The following is a 5816-nucleotide window of genomic DNA, read 5'->3' on the forward strand; positions in this document are numbered from 1 at the left end:
TCTCCTCCTCCACAAGCTCCATCTTCTCCCCCATGCTCCCCTCCTCCATCTTCTCCTCCACAACCTCCCCTTCCCCTCCTCCATCTCCTCCTCCACAACCTCCATCGTCTCCTTCCTCAACCTCCCCTTCCTCCTCCATCTCCTCCTCCACAAGCTCCATCTTCTCCCCCATGCTCCCCTCCATCTTCTCCTCCACAACCTCCCCTTCCCCTCCTCCATCTCCTCCTCCACAAGCTCCATCTTCTCCTTCCTCAACCTCCCCTTCCTCCTCCATCTTCTCCTCCACAAGCTCCATCTTCTCCCCCATGCTCCCCTCCATCTTCTCCTCCATCTTCTCCCCCATGCTCCCCTCCATCTTCTCCTCCACAACCTCCCCTTCCTCCTTCCTCAACCTCCCCTTCCTCCTCCATCTTCTCCTCCACAAGCTCCATCTTGTCCCCCATGCTCCCCTCCATCTTCTCCTCCACAAGCTCCATCTTCTCCCCCATGCTCCCCTCCATGCTCTCCTCCACAAGCTCCGTCTTCTCCGCAGAGGCCGGGGTGAGCGAGGGCTGTGCGGTGCTCGATCTGTGAAAGAATGGACACGACACCATTTAACTTCCCTCCTATTGCTCGTTCGTTGTTGCTCTACGACATGGCGACTCCGGATCGTCCGTGTGCGCATTCAAACCGTGCTCCGCAACATTCACAGCATCTTAAGACGCAGTCGGGCTTATCTGGGTAATTAAGCAAGGTGATAATAAATCACAAATATAGATACGCACACGCAGGATATAACACGCAGAGCGGCTTACCGTTGCACAGCTGTTGTAGAGGTTGCGGTGCCCTCCCTGTCGCACAGCGAGACTGGACCCGGCTCACCGCTGATGGTGGCAGTGGCGGTGCTGGCGGTGCTGGTGGTGGTGGCGGTAGGGACGACGGTGGTGGTGGTGGCAGCGGTGGTGGTGATTATGGCGGCAGCGGGGGTGGTGACGGCGGCAGCGGGGCGGTGGTGGTGGTGACGGTGGCGGTGGTGACGGAGACTTGCTCATGCAAGTCTGTGCAATGATGGAGCTTCTGATTGATTGTGCTTGAGAGGTGATGGAGCTAGTGGCCCGGAGGCGAGCGGCCGCTCATCATTCGGAGCAGAGTGACCGATGCGGGAATCCTCGCGGTGGTGGTGGGGGGAGAGAGAGGGGCCCTTACTGGAGGCAGCGGCCGATGAAGTCCACAAACTCCGGGGCGCCGTTTGCGAGCGGCTTGCAGAGCGGGGCCAAAGTCCCCGGCACTCGACGGCGGCCAAACATCTTCGGCTCCTTTGGTGGGATGCTGCAGGGAGCTCGCGCGCACGCACACACACACAGGGGGAAAGTCACACAGCCAACATCGGCCCTTACACACACCGCGCGGTGCAGAAACAGTGCAACGCGGTAGCGCCACGGCACGGCTACCGGCGGTCGCGATTTTTTTTGGTCGCCTGTCGCCGAAGTTTGTGGTTACCATCGGGCAGGCCACCCTAGTTATACTCTGCGGGAAGTGCGGTAATAACCACAACAACAAATTTGCAGGTTGTCTCACGGTGGACGTTACAGATTCCGCGACGTAGTGCCGTTTTTGGTGCCAGCGGTTACGGACATAGTTTTTGCCGGTGTGAAAATTGAAGCTGCAAATGACTCCCATTAGGATTACGCCGGAACACTTTTAACATAATGGCCTGCACACACAACGTGGATTCGGTAACGCTTTCCAACGCGCATTTTTTTGTGAGCAATTTGGAAGCTGATGAGTCGCCCCCTTTGAAAACGAGCTTACCAACAATGGCCTTTAATTGTAAAATTTACTTTTGATTCTGATTTAAAAAAATTGTATATTTGAAAACAGCGACACCCCCAGTTTATGTCGGGGATGCGTTCGTGAAAGGTGCCACGAATATCGAAACAACGTAAGAGGGGAAGACGTAAATCAGGATATCACTACTGGGGTGATGATTTTGTTTTGTTGTCCTGCTAAGTTATCTGAGTTTCTTCTCTCTCGGGCAAGCCGCTCATAGGGTTAAAGTAGGGTTAAAGTCGACTTCACATCGGGCGATCTTTACCGGTGTTACCGTGAGGCCGCCGCCACCACCCCCCCACCTCCAACCCGCTCATATCCCAGACAGGTAAACGAAGCCTAATGCATTAAAACCCATCGCTCGAATGTGGCTGGGGCTTTCTCAACAACCTGTCCACTCACGGGCTTGAGGTCACCGTGAATTAACGGATGTGACGAAGGGACGTGAGGATCCCCCTTGGTGTAGATTTTCCACCATCTCCACCGGAAGGGACTTGGCTTTCCTGCTACCGATCCAATCGTCCAGAGTTCCACTGTGAAAGAGGCAACGGAACAAAGTCAGTGTCACTCTGTCAAGTTCCCGTTCACACTCTTTGGTTCTATTCGGTAAAGTCACCACGTAGGTAAAAATAAAATAATAAAAATTCTCACGACGTTTCGGCCACAACACAAGCGGCCTTCATCGGGTGAAGGGACCGGGCTGTCCAGAGGACAGCGTTGGAGTGAAGACAGCAAGCGTCCTTTAAGCTTGACAACAAGCTTAAAGGACGCGACCTGGGCTTGGCCGTCTTCACTCCAACGCTGTCCTCTGGACAGTACGGTCCCTTCACCTGATGAAGGCCACTTGTGTTGTGGCCGAAACGTCGTGTTAGAATTTTATTGTGTTACGTTTTATTTCATTACCCCCCAAAGCATAACGTTTCCACCTCCGTGTTTGACGGTGGGGATGGTGTTTCTTGGGGTCATAGGCAGCATTCCTCCTCCTCCTCCTCCAAACACGGCGAGTTGAGTTGATGCCGAAGAGCTCCATTTTGGTCTCATCTGACCACAACACTTTCACCCAGTTGTCCTCGGAATCATTCGGATGTTCACTGGCAAACTTCAGATGGGCATGTATACGTGCTTTCTTGAGCAGGGGGGACCTTGCGGGCGGCTGCAGGATTTCAGTCCTTCACGGCGTAGTGGTGTTACCAATTGTTTTCTTGGTGACTGTGGTCCCGGCTGCCTTGAGATGATTCCTGCAGTCACGAAAGCATCAAATCAAGTTTAAAGTCCACCGAGTGAAGAAACTTTTTTCAAGGGCGACTTGGCCCAGTAGACAACATGAAATACCAACTGCATGTATGCAGGGTATTTGTTTTTCAGCATTGTCTAATACCAGTTACATCATGCGTGACAACACCGTGTGTGATGACAGTGGATGATGATGATGATGGTGTGCGCGATAACGCCGCCTTCGATGATCCTGTGATGTCAACGCTGTGATTGGTCAATGTTGAACGTGATGGCGACGACGATGACACCCGAAGTAATGACCACCGGGGCGGCCTGCCGCATCCAAATCGCGAACTTTTGCAACGAGCGGCGAGCCTCACCCCCAGCTACGAGCAGGCCTACCTCAACCCCTATCACCACACCTACCCCTATCACTACCCCTACTGCTCCTCCCAAACCCCCGATACCCAGCTACGAGCAGGCCTACCTCAACCCCTATCACCACACCTACCCCTATCACTACCCCTACTGCTCCTCCCCAACCCCCGATACCCCAGCTAAGACCAGGCCTACCTCAACCCCTATCACCACACCTACCCCTATTGCTACCCCTACTGCTCCTCCCCAACCCCCGATACCCCAGCTAAGACCAGGCCTACCTCAACCCCTATCACCACACCTACCCCTATCGCTACCCCTACTGCTCCTCCCCAACCCCCGATACCCCAGCTAAGACCAGGCCTACCTCAACCCCTATCACCACACCTACCCCCATCACTACCCCTACTGCTCCTCCCAAACCCCCGATACCCAGCTACGAGCAGGCCTACCTCAACCCCTATCACCTCACCTACCCCTATCACTACCCCTACTGCTCCTCCCCAACCCCCGATACCCAGCTAAGACCAGGCCTACCTCAACCCCTATCACCACACCTACCCCTATCGCTACCCCTACTGCTCCTCCACAACCCCCGATACCCCAGCTAAGACCAGGCCTACCTCAACCCCTATCACCACACCTACCCCTATCGCTACCCCTACTGCTCCTCCACAACCCCCGATACCCAGCTAAGACCAGGCCTACCTCAACCCCTATCACCACACCTACCCCTATCACTACCCCTACTGCTCCTCCCCAACCCCCGATACCCAGCTAAGACCAGGCAGGTATTTTCTCGCGAGTCTTACCGGAATTTAACGGTGTTTGTCATCACCGTAGCCATTGCTGTACTTGCCCCGGGCCTGATTTTGGAGCCCCCAAGGTACCATATCTCCTGCATGGCCAAGAGTTCTCTTTGCTCCCCCTGAGGGTCAGGTAGCTGCCGTAGAGCTGCACGATTTCTGCAGAAATGACAAAGATGCGTAAACTATTATTGCCACCTTTGTGTCTTATGTTGGATTTATATCACGCCTTATTACAAGGTGCATTACAGTAATTATAACATTGTATATAAGTTTTGATTTAAAGCTTTCGTGACTGCAATGATTCATCTTCTTTGGTTCTTTCGGTAAAGTCACGTAGAATGAGAATAAAATAATAAATTGATAAAATAACACAATAATATTCTCACGACGTTTCGGCCACAACACAAGTGGCCTTCATCAGGTGAAGGGGCGAGACTGTCTGGTAGGATAGCGCTGGAGTGACAGTCTCGCCCCTTCACCTGATGAAGGCCGCTTGTGTTGTGGCCGAAACGTCGTGAGAATATTATTGTGTTATTTTATTTTATCAATTTATTATTTTATTCTCATTCTACGTGACTTTACCGAAAGAACCAAAGAAGATTGTATATAAGATGATGGCAGTTAACATAGAGAGAGTGGGGGTTGTGGATTTCAGCGAGTTGATGATCCCCCACCCCCCGGCCATCATAGACTGCACAGCAAGGCCTGCAATATAAATTAGATTATATTCTTAGCTCTTTCGGTAAAGTCACCACGTTGAAGGGAAACAATAAAATAATAAAATATATATATAACAATAAAAATTCTCACGACGTTTCGACCGTAACACAAACGGTCGTCTTCAGGTGTGTTGGTTTGCATAAAGTTATTTTTAAACAGTGTATTTATTTATTTATAAAAATGTCAGCGCCACGCTCAGCGATTTGGCAGTTTATTTAGGACTAGTCCATCTATATTCTGAAAAGAGGAGGGGGGAGACGACATTTTTTTTTAATGTATGCTGTCTGAAAGCCACCGTAAGCGTGAACAATCAATTAAGACCTGAAATGATTTATCAAATCCTTCCAATGGTTGCTAAGCCAGAATCCATCTTCTCGGTTGAAATTGTCTCTGTGCTTGTATATGTGGATAGCCTCATGAACGAATCTCTCATGGTAGCCAGATGGCTTACAAAGAACCTCTGTCTTGGAGAAGTCAATGTCATGTGAGCCTACTGAATTATAACAATGATCTGCCATGGCCGAGGTGTTGGTCCTACCGTGTTTAAGGTCTGCTTTGTGTTCACGAATGCGGTCCGAGACATGGCGTTTGGTTTCTCCAATGTAACTACTACCACAGAGGCAACTTAGTTTGTAGACACCAGGGTACTGTATGTCCGGAATCACATCTTTTACAGACGGAACCAGATTACGGATTTTATGTAATTTTACATATGCATTGCTCTGCCTCGTAATTATTTCCTCATGTTCTATTCTGAACTGTCAAAGTTACCGGATTTGGTCAGGAGAGGGGATGAGGAGGTTGGAATGAAACTGAATGAAACTATTAAGGGGAATAGACATGAGGTGGAGTGGTACGGCTGTATGTGGCTTTGGGTTCGGGTAG

The 5816-nt window shown here is 51.1% G+C and overlaps 1 long non-coding RNA gene across 1 annotated transcript; it reads right to left on the reverse strand.

Moving 5' to 3' along the window:
* Positions 1 to 1552: 1552 nt before the first annotated feature.
* LOC142918251 (uncharacterized) lies at positions 1553 to 4643 on the reverse strand. Its single transcript, XR_012937451.1, has 3 exons — positions 4215 to 4643; positions 2736 to 3047; positions 1553 to 2342 (listed from the first exon to the last, which is right to left on the reverse strand). It is a non-coding gene; the product is annotated as an uncharacterized LOC142918251 (long non-coding RNA).
* Positions 4644 to 5816: the final 1173 nt, after the last annotated feature.

This window comes from Petromyzon marinus, unplaced genomic scaffold (assembly GCF_048934315.1).
Source record: "Petromyzon marinus isolate PM22_M1 ecotype Great Lakes invasive population unplaced genomic scaffold, UKy_Petmar_22M1.pri1.0 PM_G_Scaffold_59, whole genome shotgun sequence".
NCBI classification, from domain to species: Eukaryota; Metazoa; Chordata; class Hyperoartia; order Petromyzontiformes; family Petromyzontidae; genus Petromyzon; species Petromyzon marinus.